The sequence below is a fragment of the Vicugna pacos genome, chromosome 1 (assembly GCF_048564905.1).
Source record: "Vicugna pacos chromosome 1, VicPac4, whole genome shotgun sequence".
NCBI classification, from domain to species: domain Eukaryota; kingdom Metazoa; phylum Chordata; class Mammalia; order Artiodactyla; family Camelidae; genus Vicugna; species Vicugna pacos.
In genome coordinates this window covers 30,959,369-30,983,779 of record NC_132987.1, presented here as the reverse complement: position 1 = coordinate 30,983,779, position 24,411 = coordinate 30,959,369, and the positions used below count along the sequence as shown (strand labels likewise).

At 40.2% G+C, this 24,411-nt stretch overlaps 1 protein-coding gene across 1 annotated transcript in view; it reads left to right on the top strand.

Annotated features, from left to right (window-relative positions):
• The first annotated feature begins 9,877 nt into the window (after nucleotides 1-9,877).
• The window catches only part of STRIT1 (small transmembrane regulator of ion transport 1), a 39,019-nt gene continuing 24,485 nt past the window's right edge, over nucleotides 9,878-24,411 (top strand). The window contains exon 1 of the mRNA XM_072959262.1: nucleotides 9,878-10,064. The gene's annotated coding sequence lies outside the window, so the exon portion shown is untranslated. The remainder of the gene's footprint in view (nucleotides 10,065-24,411) is intronic.

The following is a 24,411-nucleotide window of genomic DNA, read 5'->3' as shown; positions in this document are numbered from 1 at the left end:
TCTTTAGAATTTTGGCTTGCAAAGTTCTAGATAAACTTGGTGAAGTTTAATATTGCTCCTTTCTTGGGGCCTCTGCGGTGCTCGTGCCCTAAGCCAGTGCTTAGTTCAGGTCTTAGATCATGCACCTTAGTTTGCGGAGTTGATTTCCAACCTCAGTGGCCTCCGTCGCCCCCTCCCCCCTCACCTTCCTCCTCCACCCTCAACCCCACTCTTTCCCCAGCAAGTGCTCCTTCTGGTCTCCACCACACACTTGTCTTTGGTTCTCACCTGGGCTGTGAGCTGAATGCCAGAAATTCCCTAAGGCCCAGCCCAAAGCGTGCCTCTTCCACAGAAACACTTCTAACCCCGCGTCGGCCATGCCAGAATCAGCATGTGTTCAGTTTTTGTTCATTATCAATAACTGAAAGCTTGGAAAAACCAGGCGGCTTTCTATAATACAAGTCAAGATCTCTCTCTCCCTTTTTGTGGGAGGGGAGGTAGTTAGGTTTGTTTGTTTGTTTGTTTGTTTGTTTATTTAATGGAGGTGCTGGGGATTGAACCCAGGACTTTGTACATGGTAGGCATGCACTCTACCACTGAGCTATCTCCTCCCCACCAAGATCTCTTTTTAAATAGTCAATTTTATAGAGTTTATGATCTGAAGGACATAAACATTGCAAATATTGTTTAGCAAAACCCAGGGAAAAAAATCAAGAAAGGTTTTCTTTTACAGCTCTCCCTGAATGACACATGGCTTGATAGAACAATAGATTTTAGACTGATAGTGTTTAGCAGAGCTTTCTGAAGGAAATACTGTTGACTCGTGTGCAATGAATAATTTTTTCATTAAGGTTCACAGCTGACTTATCTGATGTTCCTATTTGCTCAGACACATTAGCAAATATAAAAATGAAAAATATTGGCATACAATGAAAAGAGTATTTTTTCATTGATTTATAATCATTTTACAATGTTGTGTCAAATTCCAGTGTAGAGCACAATTTTTCAGTTATACATGAACATATATATACTCATTGTCATATTTTTTTCTTGAAGAGTATTTTTAATCTAGTACTTTTATTAGAAACACATTCTTGCTTTTTAAAACAGAAAAGCCACTTATTCTACATTTACAACAGAATCATTCAAGCCATAAAGCATCAGAAAAAGCATTTAGAAGGAATAAAAAATGACTGGCAAATAGGATTCCAATTGCATTCACATTATATGTTCTAACTCATGAATTTTTCTGATTTTGTGTAAAGGCCATTTTTCTTTCACCAGTTCTTCCCACAGACATAAGAAGTTTTTGTAAGTACAGTTATCCACACTTAAGAAATCTTTTTGTAATTTATTTAATTTTTTAATTGAAGTATAGTTGATTTACAATGTTTCAGGTATACAAAAAAGTGATTCAGTTATATATATGTATTCTTTTCAATTCCTTTCCATCATAGGTTATTATAAGATGTTGAATATAGTTCCCTGTGCTATACAGTAGGTCCTTGTTTATTTTATTTACAGCATACACTTAAGAAATTTTGATGTGACATTCCTGTCTTCCAATTTTTTATAATTGGATTTTCAGTTTCTGCCATAGGCATGGTATGCGATGCCAGGAATTGATCAAGTTGTGGCTGTGAAAAAAAAGAAAAAGAGGAAAATAAAACCTACTCTGTCTTGGTGCTTGTTGTAGTGAAAATAGCAGGTGTTGAACTATTTGTCAGTGGAGGTGCCAGTTAACTCATTTTCATGTGCTCCAGGATTTCTAATCTACTTTAATATGTTCCCTGTAGATAATATGAAATTGATGTGTGTTAGTTAATACAAATTTTAAGTCTAGGAGCAGAGATTTGCCCCCCTGGGGAATCCACACATCAGGGGTGAACCACTGCTAGACTATAGCAGACTCATATCAGACATACTACCATGAGTATTATTGGTATCTTGATCAAACCAAGGGTGTGGTAATTAGATATTTCATCAGAATTGAATGTCAGAACTGTGATATTGATAAACATGGGGATCGGTTGACTGTATGTGTTAGAAATGGGCTCTCCTTTGTGAAATTTGAGGTAGTCAAGATAAGAGGATTGGCTATGCCTCTTGCATGAACAAGGTATTAAAAACTAGGGGAAGCCTGTAGTCTGTGTTCTTAGAAAAGGCACCCCGGGCTCATCCCCTAAATGATCTTATATATATATATATATATATATATATATATATATATATATATAGGATATATCATACACACACACACACACACATACACATCCATTCTACATATGTACCTTGTTGTTTATCTATTTTATATACAGTACTTTGTATCTGCTAATCCCAAACTCCTAATTTATCCCTCCCCACCTTCCCCCTGGTAACCATAAGTTTGTTTTCTATGTCTGTGAGTCTGTCTCTGTTTTGTAAATTAGCTTACGTGTGTCATTTTTTTAGATTCCACATATAAGTGATATATGGTATTTTTCTTTCTCTTTCTGGCTTACTTTACTTAGTATGACGATCTCTAGGTTCATCCATGTTGCTGCAAATGGCATTATTTTATTCTTTTTTATGGCTCAGTAGTATTCCATTGTGTATATATATGTATGTGTGTGTATGTAGATATATATATATATGCCACAACTTCTTCATCCAGTCATCTGTTGATGGACACTTAAGTTGCTTGGCTATTGTAAACAGTGCTGCTGTGAACTTTGGGGTGCATGTATCTTTTCGATTTAGAGTTTTCTCTGGATATATGCCCAGGAGTGGGATTGCTGGATCATAGGGTAACTCTATTTTTAGTTTTTTAAGGAATATCCATGCTGTTTGTCCTATTGTTTTAAGAGGATTCTGGTTGCTTGATGATGCCTAAAAGGTTAACAGAATCTTGCCTCTGAAATGTCATTGTGTTTGCCTCAAGTGAACTTGTCAGGTAACTTAAGAGGGATCCACGGAGCTGGAATTTCTCTGAACTTACGTGGCTTATCAGAGCTGTTTTGTGGGGCTTGCTACTGAATGTTTGCTCATCTCATACCTGCACATATTCCCCTTTGCTTTTGTTATAGCCTTAAATAGAAAGAGTGTGGGGCAGTGATTCACCCACATTTACCTCGAACTGCTCTACAAATCATCGGTATCTACCAAAAAGGCAAGTTGTACATAACAATGTTCCTAATGTAGTTAGTATTAAATCTGTAGTTGCTAAATGCATGAGTTGAGGGCATGTGTGCCATTTTATCAATCAGTGCTGCTGATTTGCTGGACTAGATTGCGTTTTGGCATAAACCAACTATATAACATGCTAGACAATGAAATTATGGGGGAAAAAAAAGGTAGACCAGGGTAAGGAGAACCAGTCAGGGTAGTTGGGTCCTGTGGGGTCTTATCAGTATTGTAAGAATTTTGTCTTTTTCTTTGCGAGAAATAGGGAGCTATCGCTGGTTTTTGAGCAGGGGAGTGACATAATCTGATTTACGTTAGGTTCATTCTGATTGTTGGATTGAAAATAGTCTTGGGAAGCCGGGTTGGAAGCAGGTTCACTAGTTAGGAGGCTGTTGCAGGAATCCAGGCAGAGAGGACAGAGGGAGCATTAGGGCATTGTTGCATCTTGATCTATTTTACATTAAGAGCTTCCTAGATTTGCTGGGTTGGATTGGATGAGAGGTGTGTGAGAGGAAAGGAGCCAGCAATGACCCAAGTATTTGGCTTGAACATTTGGAAAATGGAATTTCCATCAGCTAAGAAATAGGAGACTGGTTAGGGTGGGTTTGAAAACAAAAATGTGAGAATATCTTGTAATTTATGGATTGCTATAAAACTCTGGAGTATGGCCTGTTTACAAACTCTATATAATTTAGCACGTGTTTAGTATAGAGTGTTGCTTTTTGCCCAACTTACTCTTAGGTAAATTTCCTGGTTTCTAATGATCAAACCACACACCACACAAGACATCTGCTTTCACTTGTCATCTGAGTGCTTCCCCGGCCTCCTGCCTGGTCTGGTCTAACACAGTGCTGAGGTGAGATGGTTTGGAAGATGGCAATCACCAAGTTTGCACTTGCTGACTAGTGAGGAAGCTTAGCCATCTGCTTGGCTCATGAAATCACTTAAAATGCAAAATGCAGTTTCTGTTACCAGTTAGCCTCTAACAGTCATCAGTAACCTGAGATGTTTATTGAGATTAGAGTTCCTTGGGTCTGATCTGCCAGGCTCTGATTCACTTTATAGATTTCTCCTTCTTGGAGACTTCACAGCATACCTTTTGGTGCCAAAGAGATACATGTTATGTTTCACATTAGTGAGGAGTTGTGAGGTGGGGTGTGCCCTCCAGCTACTAAGAAGGGGAAGAAAAGAAACTCTTCAAAACATGGTATTCCTGTTTACTTAAAAAATAAATAGCATACTTTCCTTCCAGTCATGATGCTGTAATAGGAACTGGATTCAATCTTCAACATAAAAAAAAAAAAAAGGGAAAGTCAGATAAAATATGTGAAACAAGAGTTTCCATGAGTTGGCTAAGAGGCAGTACAGGACTGTGACCTTCGAGAAAAAGACAGTCAAATCAGTAAGACGAGCTCTACAACTGACCGAGCTCCCTGCCCAAAGGCAGTTTCCAGGTTGCAGAGCCCAGAAGTCTGGCTGAGTTGAAGAGATAGAAATCGGAGTTTTGAGAGACGAGGTGGCTAGAATTTGTGGGCTGGAATACCAGAGAAGAGAGAGCTACGGGGAGAGTCCCTGAGGCCGATGGATGGGTCCTCTCTGGTCTTTGGGCGAGCCCCGATCTGCACACGCCAGAGAAGAGGCTCCCTGAGGCTGGGGGAAGACCCTCAGACAGCAGTTGGTCAAACATTTCCAGGAGCTCACGCTAGGCTGGGAAGGGTTCACGTTCCCATCAGCCCGAGCGGGGAGGGCTTGTAGGACCTGGGCACTGACTCGAGTTCGAAGAACGGTGTTAACCCTAGACGAATAGTTTCTCCTGACCCAGCCCGATGAACTTTGAAAGCATGAAACTGTGCCTAAGTAACTTAATTGATGAAACTGTTCCTAAGTAACTTAATTGCATGCCTGAACCAAGTCCAGTACTCCTTATCCAGTACCCAAACATGCAAAATTCACAACATCCAGCATCCAATCCAAACTGGCAACCTTACTTGTTTCGCAGGGCGGCTGGTGCAGAGGAACACAAACTAGGCTGCTTATGTAAACAACAGTAATGGATTCTCTCACAGCTCTAGAGGCTACGAGTGCAGAATCAAGGTGTCAGCCGGGCTGTGCTCCCTCTAAGACTCCGGGTAGACTCTCCCTGGCCAGTTCCAAGCTGCTGGTGGTGTCTTTAATCCTTGGCTTTCAGCTGCGTCATTGCAGTCTCTGCCTCTGTCCCATGATGTTCTCCTTGTGTTTCTGTCCTCTCCTCTTATAAGGGCACCAGTCATACCGGGTTAAGGGTCCACCCTTATCCAGTACATCCTTACCTTACCTGATTACATCTGCCACACCCCTGTTTCTAAATAAGATCACATTCCGAGGTACCAGGGGTTAGGACTTCAACATATCTTATTGGGAGACAAAATTCAGCCCGTAATACCAGGCATGCAAAGAAATGGGAAAAATAAGACCTAGAACCGGGGGGAAAATCAGTCGGTAGAAACTGAGTAGGAACTGTTGAGATGATGGAATCAGCAGATACAGATGCCACCTCAGCTCTAATAAAAATGCCCCATACGCTCTGCTGTGGATAGTTCTATTGCTATGTGTTCTTTTGGATTAATTATTTTTATAGATTTCCATTAATTTCTGTAATAGCATAAAGAAGATAAATACTATAAATCATAAAGTAACTGTAAAAAAGAATCTCTGAATGCACATCATGGACATTTTCAGAACTGCTTCTTCATCTCTAAAATGGAAGTAATCTTTACCTCCCAGATAAGTTGCAATGATCAAACAAAATTTTTATAACTTATCTGGTACATATTTAACTCTTAATAAATAGTAGCAATTATTGTTGATAAAGCTCGAGGCCATGACAAAAGTAATTACAGGTCAGATGATTACAGACCTATGATGGATGAGGCCGAACACAGTCAGTGCAATTATTATGGTTTTGCTTTGTTGCTTTTGGTAAGAACTTTACTAATTCAGACAAGTTGGGATAGGGAAAAAGTCAAGTCTAACTGATGAGCAGCCTTAATTACAGACTGTTTTTGAGGAAATGGTTTTTGGTTACTTTTAACTTCATGCAGCAATTAGAACCAGGCTACAAATTCTTACCTAGTATATATCCTTAAGGGACTGGCTTTAATGATTAATTAAAATGATTTTCATTAACATCACAAAGCTTTCACTTGCTATAAAAGGTTTCTTTTCATAAGCAGTTCATTTTCTTTAGCACTAGAATAACTCCTATTGGAATGATTTGACCAGCACCAACCACATGGCAATTCCTTCCGTGGCTCCAGGTATCAGCTAAGAGGCACCAGCTGGGGGCTAGAGCCTTGGCTGTTGGAGCGTCCTGTCGTGGGGAGCATTCCTGGGAGGGCACAGCCTCTGGTGCTACCACTCCTTTCCTGTTGTTCCCCCACCTGCGGTGGTAGCTGCTGCCTGCAATGACTAATATCTGGGTTATGTCAGCGTGCTATTTTTCGCTCTTTCAGTGTTCCAACAACCACATAACCAAGTCTTTTTTTTTTTTGGCATTATTTTTTTTAACATTTTTTATTGATTTATAATCATTTTACAATGTTGTGTCAAATTCCAGTGTTCAGCACAATTTTTCAGTCATTCATGGACATATACACACTCATTGTCACATTTTTTTCTGAGTTATAACATTTTGTGTATATATCCCTGTGCTATACAGTGTAATCTTGTTTATCTATTCTACAATTTTAAAATCCCAGTCTATCCCTTCCCACCCTCCACCCCCCTGGCAACCACAAGTCTGTATTCTCTATGAGTCTATTTCTGTCCTGTATTTACGCTTTGTTTTTGTTTGTTTGTTTGTTTTTGTTCTTGTTTTTTAGATTCCACATATGAGCGATCTCATATGGTATTTTTCTTTCTCTTTCTGGCTTACTTCACTTAGAATGACATTCTCTAGGAGCATCCATGTTGCTGCAAGTGGCATTATGTTGTTGGTTTTTATGGCTGAGTAGTATTCCATTGTATAAATATACCACCTCTTCTTTATCCAATCACCTGTTGATGGACATTTAGGCTGTTTCCATGTCTTGGCTATTGTAAATAGTGCTGCTATGAACATTGGGGTACAGGTGTCATCCTGAAGTAGGGTTCCTTCTGGATACAAGCCCAGGAGTGGGATTCCTGGGTCATATGGTAAGTCTATTCCTAGTCTTTTGAGGAATCTCCATACTGTTTTCCCCAGTGGCTGCACCAAACTGCATTCCCACCAGCAGTGTAGGAGGGTTCCCCTTTCTCCACAGCCTCTCCAGCATTTGTCATTTGTGGATTTTTGAATAATGGCCATTCTGACTGGTGTGAGGTGATACCTCATTGTAGTTTTGATTTGCATTTCTCTGATAATTAGTGATATTGAGCATTTTTTCATGTGCCTTTTGATCATTTGTATGCACATAACCAAGTCTTGGAGTTAAATCCCGTCTATTTTATTTTGTTAATTTTAAAATTGAAGTATAGTTGATTTACAATATGTTAGTTTCTGGTGTACAGCATAGTGATTCATTTATATGCATGTATATTCCTTTTCATATTCTTTTTCATTATAGGCCATGACAAGGTATTGAATATAGTTTCCTGTGCTATACAATAGGACCCTGTTGCTTATCTATTTTATATATAGTAGTTAGTATCTACAAATCTCAAACTCCCAGTTTATTCCTTTCCACCTTTTCCCCCATGGTAACCATAAGTTTGTTTTCTATGTGAGTCTGTCCACACATTTCTTTCTTTCTTTCTTTCTTTTTTTTTTAAATGTAGGTATGGGGAATTGAACTCAGGACCTTATGCATGCTAAGCACGTGCTCTACCATTGAGCTATTACCCTTCCCCTTCCGTTTGTTTTAAATACTTGGCATAACTATCCTCTTGACTAGACCCTAGTTGACACCATACACCAGGAGGGATAGCTGGAACCAACCAGGGAGATGGCAAAGATTGGAGCAGAGAGTCAGTAACCAGAGAAGAGGTCTGGGGCTGAACTGGAGGCAGGAATTGGAAGGGGGATTTCTAAGGCAATCCCACTAATTCAGCTAATGCCTTCTCTTTGATGAGGTGCGTTGTCATAACGGCATGACTACTAGCATTTCCTACTCTAGCCGAATGTCTTTGCAGAAGGTCATCCACTCTTTAGGACGTGGATTTACAGTATGCAAAATGTGTGGATTAGTCTAGATGAATTCTGTTTCCTTTCAGCTGTAAGTTTCTCTTGAGCCTGTTGACAATTTTGCTCAGGGTCGGTTCAGAAAAGCTATCACATTTCTTTCCATATGCTAAGTGAAGACAGGCTTAAGAAAGCAGTATGATTTGGCTTCATGGTGTGCATGCCTCCTGGACAGGTAACAGAAATGTTTTGTACAGTCCCTGCTGGGCTCAGATAAGAAAACTTAGCAAAAAGCACTGCCACATAGCAACAAGCATGTCACAGAGCGGCATGTTACACGTCAGTATGATTGTGTCTAAAAGGTGGTCATTCCAAAAGCGTGGCAGCAAAATAAAGTGAGAGCCAGAAAGCTAATTAAGCTAATTAAGTTGGGGTGGAATAAAAGTAGGTGTTGGGCGGGATTTCTGAATGTGATGTAATTAAAATGACTATGCGTTTGTCTTCCTGTATGCAAAATGTAATGCCTTTTCTGAATAAGTTTCCCAAGAAGGAATAAATTCATTTGTTTGTTTACCACTCTTCAAAGAACCAGCCTTCCTTTTATTTTGAGTCTGTTATTTTAAGTGGCAGCCAGGTTTCCGCTGATCTTAATGTAATTAACATGGGCAGATGCTTTGCATTTGTTCCTGTGCATTGCTGGGGATGTGTGTGGGCTGCTGTGGGCTTCTGGCAAAACCTGCTTTGTACTGTGATGTGAGGTGACCCAATATCAAAGCCTTACCTCCTCAGCAGGTAAAGATGATATTAGAAATTAAAGAGATCTGAGACTCTGAATAACATCATTTGCAATTAGCTTGAGGGTAGCTCAGCTGCCTGTCTTTCAGGTTGTCAGTTAATATGAAAAAGTTAGCATCTGCTGGATAATGAACACCTGTGATAATGCTGGTATCTTGGGTATCAGTCAATTGAAAAATAAATCATTTCAGTGTGGGTCAGATTTGGCTGGTATTTAATTTCCACACGCTGGATTATTTTCTAGTCCGGAACGAAGCATTGGGAGGACTTGAAACTGTTCTTGCATGGCTGCATTGTGAGTGAAGCTCGAACAGCTGCCACCCATTTCCAACTTGCCCCGCCTGCTGGGCCAACCCACCCCTAAAGCGTGGGCATCAGCTGATCAGAAGTGATTTCCCAGAAGGCCGCGGGCTTGAGGGGAGGGGAGGGCGAAATGGCGGCCGAGGGGGTCTGCGCTGCACGCTTGTGCGGCTCGCCTGCGTTCGAGCCCAGCTACACCCTCGCCATCTTGTCATGAGCCGCTGCTGGGCCCACATCATGACTCGATGGGTCTGACAGGACCACGTTCGTGCTGAGCAGTTCTGGACGCATGGTTGCCTCGTGCCCCGCGGCCAAGCGCTGCGTCTCGCCCAGAGCTCAGGAGCCAGTGAGCAGTTGTCTCTCGAAGGTGTCTGAGTCCTCCCTGCCTGGGGCATGGCCTCGCGCCAGACTTCCAGGGCTCGTGCCGTCATCCTCCGCCGCAGCGTACAGACGCCCCGTGCAGCGTCTTTCCCCACCACGGATCTCTCCGCCGCCTGCGAAGGCCCCGGCGGCAGGGCTGCGTGTGCCCCCGCGGCCCGGGCCTGCGGCAGAGCCCTTCCTTCCCGGGGCCCCGCTCAGGGCCAGCGGGAGTTTGCGTCACTCGCTACAGAGGCCGGAACCGTGTTCCCAGGTGTGGAACGTGCTGCCGTCAGATCCTAAATGCGCTGAGCTTCCTACTGCAGGGTAGAAGGTAAGCTGCGATAATTCTTCTTTTACTTTGGAGAGGATTTACTGGCATGCCCAATACCACTGAACACCAGTATTTTTTTTTTTATGGCTATAGCCCCTTGAATCTTTGTAAGGCTTGTCTTCCACCTTCTGGAGTACGTGGGTCTTACCAAGGCCTCAAGGTTGTTCGATTTCTTATTATCCAGCCCAGTAGCATAATGTTACTGGTGTAATGAATCATCGTGATTCTCTGTGGGATATCCACATAGTCCAGATATCTTTGGAATATATCATGACCAGAGGAAGGAGAGTTAACAGAGTTCTAGGTCAAATTGTGAACGTACGGTGCTGCCTGTTCCATCTGAATGCAAACTGTTTCTCATCCTTTTTTTCGGATAAGAATAGAAGAGAAAAATAGCCAAATCAGTGGCCACATACCATGCACCTGAGGCTGAGGCTGTGTTGATCTGCTCTAGAAAAATACTGCATGTAGCACAGTGGCTGCAGTTGGGGCTGTTACCTGGTTGAGTTTTCGGGAGTCCACTCTAGAACCCATCTGTTTTCTTCCAAAAGAAACAAATTTTTATTGAAGTATAGTTGATTTACAATGTATTAGTTTCATGTGTACAGTAGAGTGATTCAGTTATACATATATATATATATTCTTTTTCAGATTCTTTTCCATTATAGGTTGTTACAAGATACTGAATATAGTTCCCTGTGCTATATAGTAGGTCCTGTTTTTTAAATCTACTTTATATACAATAGTGTGTGTCTGCTAATCTCAAACTCCTAATTTATCTCTCCTCCACTTTCCCCTTTAGTAGCCATAAGTTTGTTTCCTATGTCTGAGTCTATTTCTGCTTTGTAAATAAGTTCATTTGTATTTTTTTTTATATTCCACATGTAAGTGGTATTATACGATATTTATCTGTATCTAACTTATTTAGCATGATAATCTCTGGGTGCATCCATGTTACTGTAAATGGCATTATTTCATTCCTTTTTATGGCTGAGTAGTATTCCATTGTGTATGTATACCACATCTTTATCCAGCCATCTGTTGATGGACATTTAGGTTGCTTTCATGTCTTGGCTATTGTAAATAGTGCTGTTCTGAACACTGGGGTGCATGTATCTTTTGAAATTAGCGTTTTCATCTTTGCCAGATATATGCCTAGGAGTGGGATTTCTGGATCATCTGGCAACTCTATTTTTAGATTTTTTTAATTTAATTTTTTTGTATGGGGGGAGGTAATTAGGTTTACTTGTTTATTTATTTTTGGAGAGGTACTGGGGATTGAACCCAGATGTATGCTAAGTATGCAGCTCTACCACTTGAGCTATACCCTCCCCACCCTATTTTTAGTTTTTTAAGGAACCTCCATACTATTCTTCATAGTGACTGCACCAATTTACATTCCCACCAACAATGTAGGAGGGTTCCCTTTAGAACCCATCTGTTTTTTCTTTTTCTTTTTTTTCTTTTTTTTTTTTTTGCATGGACCAGACTAGAGAATCAAATGAAGATATGATGGGGACCATCACCCCTGCATCCTTTAGGCCCTTAAGGGTGTTGTTGATTCCTGCCATCCACCATCCCTGGGATGTGATTTTTTAAAATTTGGGGGTAGGCAGTTTCAGAGGTCTCAGTTTGACCTTACCCATCATGAGATTCCTTATTTCACAGGCTGAGGGCATTATACCCACTGACTAAGCACACTGATCCCAATTATAAATTTGGGAAGCAGGAACACTCACTTGGTTGGTTTACAGACCCAGTGGACTCCATCTATCATACCATAACCCTGCCCCCCAAAGAGGAGGGCCAGGATACCTGGGCACCCATGTCAACTTGGACAGTCCCTTCTTTCTAACCTGGACAGAGGACACAGCCTGCAAACAGCATTCTACCAGAAAACACTTCACACAAAACAAAACAAAAACACCTAAGTGTAACAAGTCAGGAATATATAGCAGATATCCAAAGAATGGCACTGACAGTGATGGTATAGAAACTGGAGGAGAACACTGGCGCTGGAGATCTTTATCCAAAGATCTCTATGTTCCTATACTTATTCCTGGAGTGGATTCTTCAGGGATTCACATGTAAAAATAAATCTGCCAATGATCAGTAGGAGTCCACTATTATTTCTATTTTAGAAATAACACTCCAAAAAGAATCTTACGTATTTCCATCAAGGCAAAACAAATCACAACTTGGGGGGTGGATATAGTTCAGCGGTAGAGTGCGTGCTTAGCATGCACAAAGTCCTGGGTTCAATCCCCAATACCTCTATTAACAGCAACAAAAAAAGAGACAAAACAGATGACTCATTTGGAACTTAATAATTTTGAATTGACAAGCACACATCCAAGGGAAACATGGATATTAGCAAGTGGAAAGAAGGCATCAGCTACAGTTTACTTTCATCCTTAAGTGCGTGTTGTCCTTGACAGTTTTAATAACTCTTTTGTCTGACTTGCAGAGCTTTGTGCTGTCTATTTGGCTCTCAGTTAAATTGGTTCCCTGAAAAGGAAATACAAGCCAGTGCTCAGTGTTCCAACTGCTTTCAAGTAAAGCAGATTAGCAATATGGTGCATCCCATGGCTCTCTGTTCAACAATTATAAATGTTGACTTGTTTCTTCAAAAGTGCATTCACCACATATGGTGCTTTCTGAAAGACTGAAACAGTGGCTCTTTTTTGGAAATGGCATCAATAGCATTTTCTAAATCTCATACTGATAAGCGCCTTTGGTTGATATCCATATTACCAGTGTTTGCATACATATTGTGTATAAGACATGCCTTAAGGTCCACATGCAGAATAAAAAGCCTGCCTCTGTTTCTAAAGAGACTGCTTCCAAAACTTGCAGGGCTCTTAGCTCTGGCATCAGCTGACAAGAGGCCCAGCAGGAGCTGGTTTTGTTGCCCTTGACTGTTGTTCACAATGATGAGAGCCCTTGGTTTTGGAAGGGACATCAAGGTCACCTAGTGATAAGAAGATCTCAAACCTGACATCAGATTTATCAGATTCACCTGGGGAGCTTAAAAATACATATCTCTCAGTGCTTATCTGGGCTGAGTAACTCAGAATATCGGGGAGAAGGACTTGAAAAACATCAGCCAGATCTGGAAATTGCTGCTCTGGTCCAACCATATTTCATAATCTTATTAAGTCTTGAAATTTAGAGTCAGAAGTGAATAGATCTCCTTAAAACTAGTTCTTTTTTAGAAAATTGAAATATAGTTGGTTTATAATATTGTTACTTTCTAGTGTACAGCATAATGTTTCAGTTATATATATATATATTCCTTTTCATATTCTTTTTCATTATATGCTATTACAAGATATTGAGTATAGTTTCCTGTGCTATACAGTAGGACCTTATTGTTTATCTGTTTTTTATATAGTAGTGTATCTGCAAATCTAGAACTCCCAACTTACCCCTTCCCACCCCTTTCCCCCCGGTAACCACAAGTTTGTTTTCTATGTCTGTGAGTCTGTTTCTGTTTTGTGAATAAGTTCATTTGTGTCATTGTTTTAGATTCCACATACAAGTGATATCATATGATATTTTTCTTTCTCTTTCTGGTTTACTTCACTTAGTATGACAATCTCCAGTTTCATCCATGTTGCTACAAATGGCATTATTTTGTTCTTTTTTATAGCTGAATAGTATTCCATTGTTTAAATATACCACAACTTCTTTATCCAGTCATCTGTCAATGGACATTTAGGTTGTTTCCATGTCTTGGCTATTGTAAATGGTGCTGTTGTGAACATTGGGGTGCAGGTGTCTTTTTGAATTAGAGTTTCCTCCAAATATATGCCCAGGAGTAGGATTGCTGGATCATATGGTAAGTCTGTATTTAGTTTTTTAAGATATCTCCACACTGTTTCCCATACTGGCTGCACCAGACTACATTCCTGCCAACAGTGTAGGAGGGTTCCCTTTTCTCCACACTCTTGGCAGCATTTATCGTTTGGACTTTTGAATGATGGCCATTCTGTCTGGCATGAGGTAATACCTCATTGTAGTTTTGATTTGCATTTCTCTGATAATTGGTGATGTTGAGCATTTTTTCATGTCTTCATTGGAGAATTGCTTGTTTAGGTCTTCTGCCCATTTTTGGATTGGGTTGTTTATTTATCATTGAGTAAAACGTGCTCTCTTTAACCTCTGGTTGTTGAGTTGTTTGTGAATGTCCCTGCATGGCTGGATCAGATCCATGGGCTTATATATAATGGGCATCATGCCCTGTTTATATCAGCATCCTCTCACTGAGTCTCCACTGCACCTGGTTCAGAGCCAGTGCGTAACATATTTTGGGTCAGATGAATTAGCAAACTTAGATTTCAGATTTTTTGTTTCAGATGGGGGGGATGTCATTCAGAAGAGAAGGATTGAGTCTAATATTCTTGTACCTAAACATTGATTAAATCGGAACAAAAACTGCTGTAATCACTTATGAGCATAGACTGGGCTCCTCACCCTTACGCAGGAGTCATAGAGTTTTTAATTGTCATCTGCTGGAATCAGTGCTGCACTAAATCCAAATAGGCATAGTTTACCAAAGCTTCTCCCTTAGAATAGTTTATGTGGTTAATGACGTTGGAACTTGTATTTGCCTTAGATCCTAGAGCAAAAGCCAGCTGCCACCATGAGGCAGTGTGGGCACAGGGTGGTGGGGAAAGAAGAGGCATGAATTCCAGCTGGGTCTGCCATTCTCTGGACATGTGATTTACACTCAGCTGTGTCTCTTCTCTGGCCTTCACTTCTGAGTGTAAAGTGGAGGCTTCCTGAGTAAATGATTCTGATCCTTTAACTCACGGAGAATGATCTTTTCCCAATTGTCTGGTGGGAGAGCAAAGCTGGGAGGGAAGCAGGCTCAGCACCGCATGTTTGAAGATGTGTGTGTTTGCTCTTGCATGTCTACGGAGTCCTTGTGTGATGGAGGACATCCGAGGAGACCTGAGACACTCAGAGACTAATATATCGAGCTTTATGACTAACTGTTTGGAACCAGCTATTTCTGATTACCCTCAACACTGTGTACAATCACCAATTGACTTTACTTGGAGCTGCCTTTATCTGTAGAGAAAACAGAAAACTGCTTTCTCTCCTCAATACCATTTTGGGGGACCCTGAGGAGATTGTCTATTTCTTCTTCATTCTCTTCCCCCAGCCTGTTTGATATCTGAATCCCTGCCATGATAACATTGCCTTTAGCTTGAGATTTTGTGTCCAAACAAAATGCAAATATCCCTGGGGAAGGGTAACACCTCAGAGTAAGTAAATCATTAGCAATACCACATTTGCATAGATCTTTGCAGTTTATAAATCACTTTCACACATACTCATGCTTAACTTACAGAACAGCATAAATGACAGCAAATCCAGGGGGATAGCAGCAAAGGAGCTGAAGAACTGCTGTGTGCTAGACACCCTTGTCTAAACGGACGCAGACCACCTCACCTTAAATCATTTGTGCACAAAAAGTCATGTACATAGAATTTACATACGTAAAGTCAAATGATTTTATAAACATCTTGTGTGATCCACTTGACATTTCTGTGAAGGAGTCATGATTTCCATTCTACAGGTGAGGAAATGAGAAACTGAGACTAAATGAGAAATTGAGATTAAAAGACTCCTAGTTATTAGAGGAACTGAGCGCAAGTCTTTCCGGAGGGCAGAGTTGGAAAGCTTGGAGGGTGGAGGGGGCACACAGGTTCAGGTTAGAGGCAGGGGACTGGGGAGGAGGAAGGGTGTCCATAAGAGAACAGAAGGGGCTGCTGGCTTGTTCCCTGCACGGTTTGGTCCTTTGGGGTTTCTGTTGTTGTCTGGGTAAGATGTAAAGTGGGGCTGTGTCCTTGAAGGGCTGTTTTCCCAGGTCTCCTCCACCCTATCTTTTACTTATAACAGAAGATTATTAGGAACATTGAAGAAAAAGCCCATCCTATTCTCTATTTTGAGAAGAATGGTCTTTTCCTGCTTTCTCAACATATATGAAATGTGATGATCCAAACCAAGTGAGCCTGAGCTCAAAGCTTTGAGTTTCCTGGGATAACCCAAGGAATGTTGCCTCCTCCTGGCTCAGGGACCTGTGGCCATCATGGGAGTGGAAGAAACTCTTCTTTCCTGCACTGTAGCTGTGGCTTGGCTAATAGAAGAACCTTACTTAATAGAAGAACTCTTACCTGGAGCCCTAAGCGCTTATTTGCCTCGGTGTAGGTATGTTTTACTACGAGATACCCTTCCCACAGCCTACACCAAGCTACGTGTTGAAAGGGGGACTTGCAGCAGGTTTCTGCTGCCCCGTCTGAGTCCTGAAGTGTGAGCCCTTTGCCTGTCTCAGCAGGACCCATTTTGTCTTTTTCTTTGGTCTCCTGGCCTTGTTGTCTTTTCTTTTTCTTGTCCCGGTTCCATCTCCCCTTGACGTTTGACCATCCCCTCAGTATGACATAGTTCTGGTGGCAATAGGCAAGAATAAATGGAAACATTTGGAAGAGGAGAGGTTGGTGCAGAGGACAGTGGGGTGGGAAGGGGCAGAGGAGAGATTTTGAGCTGGGCTATTGTTGAAGACAGGGTGCCACCTTCTCCCCAAAGTCATCTGTGATGGTAGAGCTACTGCCTTCTCACAACTCCAGTTCATTCGAACCTTTCACAGGGGCCTCTTGTCACCATCTGCCTTACTTTATAGTTACTCACACACAGATGTGAGTTCCTTTTCTAGGTTATCGGCTGTCCTAGGGGAATTGTCCATTAAAAAAATTAATTCATCTTTATACTCCACACATCACAAAGCACGGTGGCTTACTTCTAATAGGATCATAGAAAATGCTCATTGAACCAACAAAGTAGGAAATGTGAGATGGTTTCCAGTCCGAGGCTTGTATCTCACAAAGAGCCCTCCCAGTGTAAAGGGAAACCAGAGATGTATGTGGACTTGCTGCTGGAAACTTCCTGGAGAAGAAGGGAGTGATCCTGGAGATGTGCCAACAACATCTCCATGAGGAGAAATTCAGCCTCAGGAAGCAGTAGATAATTTAGGAAGCGAATGAGGTATAATTACAAATGAATACCTATATTTGATGTACATTTATTTGTTGCATCAAATTACAATTTTCACAATAAATCTTAACCCACAGCAGAACAACAGAAGGCTAAATTGAAATTCTAGAAATGGCTGACATTTACACAATTTCGGAATAAATATATACCAACATGAGAGCCATGTTTGGCATCGGCCCTCAGCTTCATTTGTAGCATTTAATAATCCCTCCAGCCTGCCTGAACTAGATTACATGTTTGGTTCCTCTGGCCTGTGCACTAGGTAACAGACATGGGCTTCACTGATGTTAGAAAGGTGGTGGATGATCAAGCTGACACTGACGTCCTTAACATGGTGATACCGTTCTTTCCTCTGAGTCTTTGCAATTCATATTGAATTCAAGGTAAAGGCTGGACCCATTAATAAAAGAAATATTGGACTCATTTGGCCCAGGGAAAAATAAAAACTGAACTCATTTAGGAATGAGCTTGCAATATTCTGCAATTGAAAACTATTAGTGATAGCATTAACTGTAGGGGTCCTCTATATTCAAGTGTAATTCGAAGAGTGAACTGAGGGTTTGCAGTCTGCTCACTAGAGGGTGTTAGATACTAAAGAGCTGCCTTCTCAAGGAGCATTGAGCTGTATCTAATTTGACCAAGAGCCATCTTTCTGTAAATCAGAAACAAATTCTTTACTAGTACAGTCAATAGATCAGGAGGTATTTTAAATTGTTTTTCTAATTTAAACATAAATGCTCACAATAGAAAAATAGAAAATACCTAATAATAGAAATACCCTAAAATATGGAGAACATTTTAAGTCACCTATAATGTTCACATCTAGAACTAAGCACAGTTAGTAACAGGTCTAGCCATATGGACTTACTGGGAGTTGAACATTCTTGAGCAACAAAAAACACAGTTTTCAGAAACAGACTCACAAGCATAGAAAAGAGACTTACGGTTAACAGGGGAGGGGATGGGAAGGGATAAAATGGGAGTTTGAGATTTGCAGATACTAACTACTATATATAAAAAAAGTTAAACAACAAGTTTATATTGTATAGCACAGGGAACTGTATTCAATATCTTATAGTAACCTATGGTGGAAAAGAATATGGAAACAAATATACGTATGTTCATGTATGACTGAAGCATTATGCTGTACCCCAGAAATTGACACATTGTAAATTGACTACTTCAATAAAAAAAATAAAAATAAAAACCTCCACAATTTCACATGGTTTAACGTAATACTTGGGTATCTATCGTTATTTTTTTCTATACATATAGTGACAATAACTTGCTTTTGCACTTCTTATTATATACAAACTGTGTACTGAAATTCATGTATGAATATATTACTTATTAGTTTTATGTTTAGCCTTTGCATTTTGTGTGGATTAAAGGTTACTGTCAGTGTTTTGAGAGAGAATTTTCAAGGAAAAAGATTCTCAGTTGAAATAAACTCTCAGTCAAAATTTTATCTGAAATCACACAGTCATTCTTAACTATATGTATCTTTTTTTAAAGCTGCTTAAGAGCACTAAGGAAGCGACAGTCAGTTGGTATCAGTGGTGTGATCACTTTTGTGTTAAGCGTTGTGTGGGAGGGAGAAGGGAGCCAATAATTCTTGATTTGCAAGAGTCTGTAATCTAGTTGGGGGAAATGAGACCCTCCTGTGTTGCAGAACAAATGAAAATGAAAAAGAAAATACCGGTGGAAAGGTGTTCTAATGTCCAGTTATAGATTCTAAGTGCAAGAGGAACTCGAAGAAGGGAATCAGGGTTAGTTGAAATTTTCCAGCAGTCTTCTTGGAAGAAACAGAATTTAGAATTTAGAATCCAGGGACTGTAACTAGCTTTCTCTTTAAAATGTCTGTAGGGTTCAGGGAAAGGCCTGGGATGTAGAAGTTTTTTTAAAAATGTCAGTGCCTCTGTTTTTTTTTGTGCAGAGATTGTGCTACTGGCCTCTGGACAAAGGACATGTTATTGAAGATATTTCCTAGTAGTACGAGGAGACCATTCGCTCTTGTATGGGGTTTTCCTAATGTCTTTTATTAGAGGGGTAGTTCGGGTCTGGAAGACTGTCTAGGGCCACAAGTCAGAGTGAAAGTCATTGACTGTTGTTGTGATTGAACTTTTAACCTTGGCTTCACCAACATAGACTGAGCCAATCTGCCATAGAGAATATATAACGTATACGCAGCAAAAGTGTATCATGTCTGGAAATGAGGAGAAATTCAAATATGAGAATATATATATTTTTTCTTTTTTTTTCCTTGTAACACTCAGAATAAAAGCAAAAAGCAGTAAAAGAATTTTTAGAGAACTTTGGAAAGATGTATTGTTATGGATTTTCCCCCTCTGTATTTTCTTTAAAAATCGTAACACAAAATCCTGTTCTGAATAAAATGGGAAAGCTAGAATGAAAATTACAACGCAGGGTTAGCCAGACATTCAGAATGCCTTACAGATTTTGAAACTATATTCTGGTTTTAACTTTTTCATGCTATATGATTGGTACTGGCTTTAGGCCATGCATCCTCTTAGACTGGAAACCTCTTGCCAGACAGAATATTGCTGGAGGTTATTAGAGCCGCCAGTTCCATCGGCACAAGGGTCTAATGGACTCAGTTTTGCATGGGGCTGGAGCCCAGGTAAAGAACTCACATTACATATATTTAAAATTTCGTGACTTGGTAACCACATTACCCAGCTTTAAGAGCCATACAAAATATATAACCAGGTTTATCTAAGATACAAAATCTGGCTACAGTTTCCTGGATTGTTCACAAAATACCGAAGTAGCTTAAACATTTACACACTAGCATTAATCACCACATTAGGAACCACAGGCTCTGACTAGAGTAAATGCTAATTGTAGTGACGTAGGAAACAAGAACACACTGCAATTTTCTGAAATGCTAGTGGAGCTATTGTTGCAGAAAGAACACTGCTTTGAGAATTGGTTCTTGTGTGGCAGTGGCTACTAATTAGCTCTGTGTTCTTCCGTGAGTGGTTGCACACTTCTGGTCTCACCTTCCCTATCTGTAAAATGGGTAGGTTGAACTAGGTCATCTAAGATCCTTTCTTGCTTTGAAAACTGTATGCTTCACATACAATAGCTTGTTCAATATACTTAAGTATATAAATGATTCTGAAGCTGTGTGTTTTAGCCTTGAAAAAAGGGTGGGTTTCTGGTTGAGTAAAAATGCACGATATATATTGCATCAACACCTCTACCCCAAAATTGTGCTACTAAAAATGGATTGAATTTCTAATATTTTGTTCCTTTGACTTAAAAATAATTAATGATTTCCTGCAAGTTGGTTTTAGTGAATGCATCTGAGAGTATCATGTACCTCTCTTATCTGTTTTATATCCTGTTTGAAAAAAAAAAGTGTGAGTGAATTTGATGGGGAGGCTGGTGTGAGCCATTTTAGATTTGAGATGCAGTGAAGACTGAGAGGTAGGGAGTTTACATTTTACATTTCATTTGGGTTAGGTATTTGGAAACAACTCTCTCAGCAGCCAAAACACTGTAACGGGGGAAATAGAATGCTGTTGTGCTATTGCTAAGCCAAGGTCCCTCTGCATGGTATTACCTATCTACGAGTGTGTGGTTTTAGTTTTGCCCCGAGTTTAGAAACAGCATGCAGAGTCCTTCATTTGATGTCTGTCCGACAGAGTATTGTCACATTTCTCTGACCTGGAGCTATTGCTAGGCTAAATTTTCTTGACTTGAGAATCATGGTGTGGATGGTATGTTGCATGTATGTGGGGGAGAAAAATCTAAATGAACCCTTGACTTCAGACTTCAGCAGATATCAGTTATCTCAGAGTTACATCTATTTCTGTTCTTCCCAAACTTATACTCCAGCTTGCATTTATTTATTTATGTTCTGCAGACTTTTCTTCTTTGGATTTTACCTGAGTAGACAAGCATGAAATGAATTTCTCATGGCATTTCACTAATGTCAGGAATTCTTGCAGCTCAGTATCACTGATTAGTAACAGTCTCCACTCTCGGGACTGGTAGTGGCTGCTTCCTGCAAAACCTGGGAACCCTTCCCAGCAGCAGCTGCCCTGAGTATTGCATGCTGCTAATTCACAGCCGAGTCCTTCCCCAGGCATTGCTCTTGGCCAAAGCAGATGATCTTGCACCAGGTTTCATTTCCTCCCTAGGGTAGTCTACCTCCAAAAACCAGTCAGTGTGGAGATACAAAGGCTTGACTCCCTTAACCTCAAGTATGCACAGCTGTAAAGGGCCACCTGAGCTCCATAGGATTTCCTACAGGACTCACTGAAGTGACTGAGACTGATCACAGCCACATCACAGTTCAGTTTTCCCCTCTACCCAGTCCCACATCCCTTTCTACCTCCTGGGTCTGTTTCTCAGACCCCACCTCCTGCTTCTGCTCCCCAGTAAGGCTCCTGCACACCAATCCCAGCCTCACAGTCTTTCCCTGGAAACCACCAGAGACAGGACCTTTTTCCATTCGATGGCGTGAATTTCCCCAGTGTCTACATTGAATCCTGGCTAGATGAACTCTTCTGGAAAAGTTAATACTGGCTGTCTGGAATTTTAACGCATTAAATTCAGTGTTTGTATTTTTCACTTTAGTGTCTAGTAGCTTTTTTTTTAATGATGTGATTTTATAATTCTAGAGGAAAAATGACTCCTTTTATTTATTGCAAGTATGCTTAAAACCTCATTCCCTCTTTTGATATATTGGAGCAGTCTTTTAAAAATTACAAGACTGCTCAGTGTAATAATCACTACCTCTTTTTATAGTGTTTTTATATGATTTATCTACTGGCCTTTTTCATCATTAGAAAGAAAAATTAAAATACTTGGTATTGGTTTCATAAGAAATGATGTAGCTGAACCATATACATAACCAGATTTTTTTCTTGTGATTATTTATTTTTTCATTGCTATGACTCAAGTCACAACCATAAAAAAAGTGAACATTTCAGAGAGACAGCCTAACGACTAATTAGTACCAGTCCATGTGCCTATGCCCTATGCTTTGTACGAAAAGTCAATTTTTGAAATATTTAGGGATTTTTTTTGGGCGGGGAGGTCATAATTTCATCTGCGTTTTAACCAAGCCAGAGAGATACTCAATTGAGACTGTTGATATCTGCCTCTTAAAGAAAATGTTAGATTTTTAGTATTATAATCTCTTGCTAAATTTAGAAATTATTAAACAAAACATAGACTTTATATAAAAGTGACACCTAGAAATCTTGATTGATGTACATCACAAATATATATGACACTTAGAAATTTTAATTCTCTAATAGAGGAATTCAAAATTTTATAATATCTTATGAAACAAAATTATGACTTTTCAGTACTGAAATCAAGATACATTCAAGAATTTATTTTAGGCTGAAGCTCTCCAAGTTTTTATGCATGGAATGTAATACTCGACATTTTAAAATTCGGTTTATTCCAAGCCCAAGGTGTTCATAGCCCAATACATTTTGTGTAATGGATGCTCTCCTTTGTCAAATGCCAGCGATCTGTGTGGATTGGTATTATGAGAGCCGTGGAGCTGTTCAAGCTGGGGCAAGGACGCTGTATCATTTGCATCCCCCATGAAGGCTATATAAAGCCTTTCCAGTTACAGCCTGCCCTGCCGACACAGAGCCAGCAGAGAGGCATTGTGGCTCTGGGCATGGCGGGACGGAGCCAAGGTTCTAATAGCATGTGAGACATGCTATTTATAGGGTTAGAGAATAGTCTCATAAAAAAAAATTACACTGGGCTCCCACAACCTGTCTTGGAAGCCCATTCTTTTCCATCCATGTCTTTCTACTTGAGTGTCAAGGTACAGAGGACTCTGAGTACACGTTCCAGAAAATAATTTCCGATTGGTCAAACCTTTTCTCTGGGGCTAATTCTGATTCTTCCACATTTCACTTGTGCCTCTCAAAGCCAATGAAGAAAAACCAAATAGAGAAACAAATTGCACTGATGCTGATATTTAAGGGAATAAAATGTCCCTTGAAAGATCTAAGTACTAATTTAAAGTATAAATGTACAAATGGAGAATCGCGTATTTGTCAGACTTATGAAGTATTACCGATCCATTATTAACATCTGGAGCAGGGGCTGTGGTCTCTGTCTGCTGTCCTGATGAAGTCTGCTGTGTTTCCAAATTGACTTGTCATCATTGTTTTAGTGTCTCTTGGCTTCCTTGCTTTAGAAAAGATTTTGCGTCACAAAAAAGGGAGTGATTGCTTACAGTCAAATACATTTGGGAAATTCTTGGTTAAATTGATTTCTTTACTGTAGAACTTCTTAGAGCCTTTTATATGAAAATGTGTTATGAGTCTTTGAGAAAGGAATAGCATATGGAGCACTGATCTAAGTTGTTTGATCACAGAATTTTTTCTGTGTGTGCACCATTCATTAATATGTATTAGAAAGGGATCCGTGGGTCAGTTTTGGAAATGCTGACCTATCATTCTGCTTTTGATTATAATATTTTTTACAGCTTTTCTAGCTTTGTAAAATGAACTGGAAACTTTAGATTTTTTTTTTTTATCCAGTGCTTTGAAAGTCACTACAAACATGCAAATAATTTATACCTTTCAGTTTCTTCTCTGATAAGGTGGGCCAGGTAAGTCAGCCCATATTTGAGGATCAACGAGAATTATTTATTGAGCAACACAACTTTTCTTACCCCTCCTCCCTTTCCTTCTCCTTCTTTGTCTTCTCCTTGCAACTACCTTGAGAAACATCACTTTTTTGACTGACCTCCTAACCAGCAAACAAGCAATTCAGAGGATACAAGGAGGCGAAAGATTCAGGGTGGTGTGAGTGGACTGGGCTTAGGGGCACTACCCTTGTTCCCCATGGAGGCATGCTGCCCTCTGGTGGCCTCAGCCGTCCACGTGGAGGCAGGGGTCTGTCAGGTTGGAGAAGTCACCCCTGGCCGCTGACTTCCTGATACCACCTCCTGTGCTGCGGGAGTGTAGGTGGGGTCTCAGGGGGTTGTACTAAAACAGTGAATTTCTATTTTTCTTAAACCATGTTACTCAGACCCATCTTCTGGGTTCCAGATTTATTTTAATTTTTTTGAGTCCCACTTTGTACCACTGAGGTACCTAACAATTACAAAGCATCTTATATGACCTTATTTCTAATTTCTTACTGTGCTATTGTACCTACTTAAGAGCTTGATAAAACAGGCCTGGCCATGGTTTACTGCACTAGGTTATGGATCTATAGCTATGCTTTCTACTTATTTGGAGGTCACTTTTGAAAATTTATGCCACTGAGGTGGATT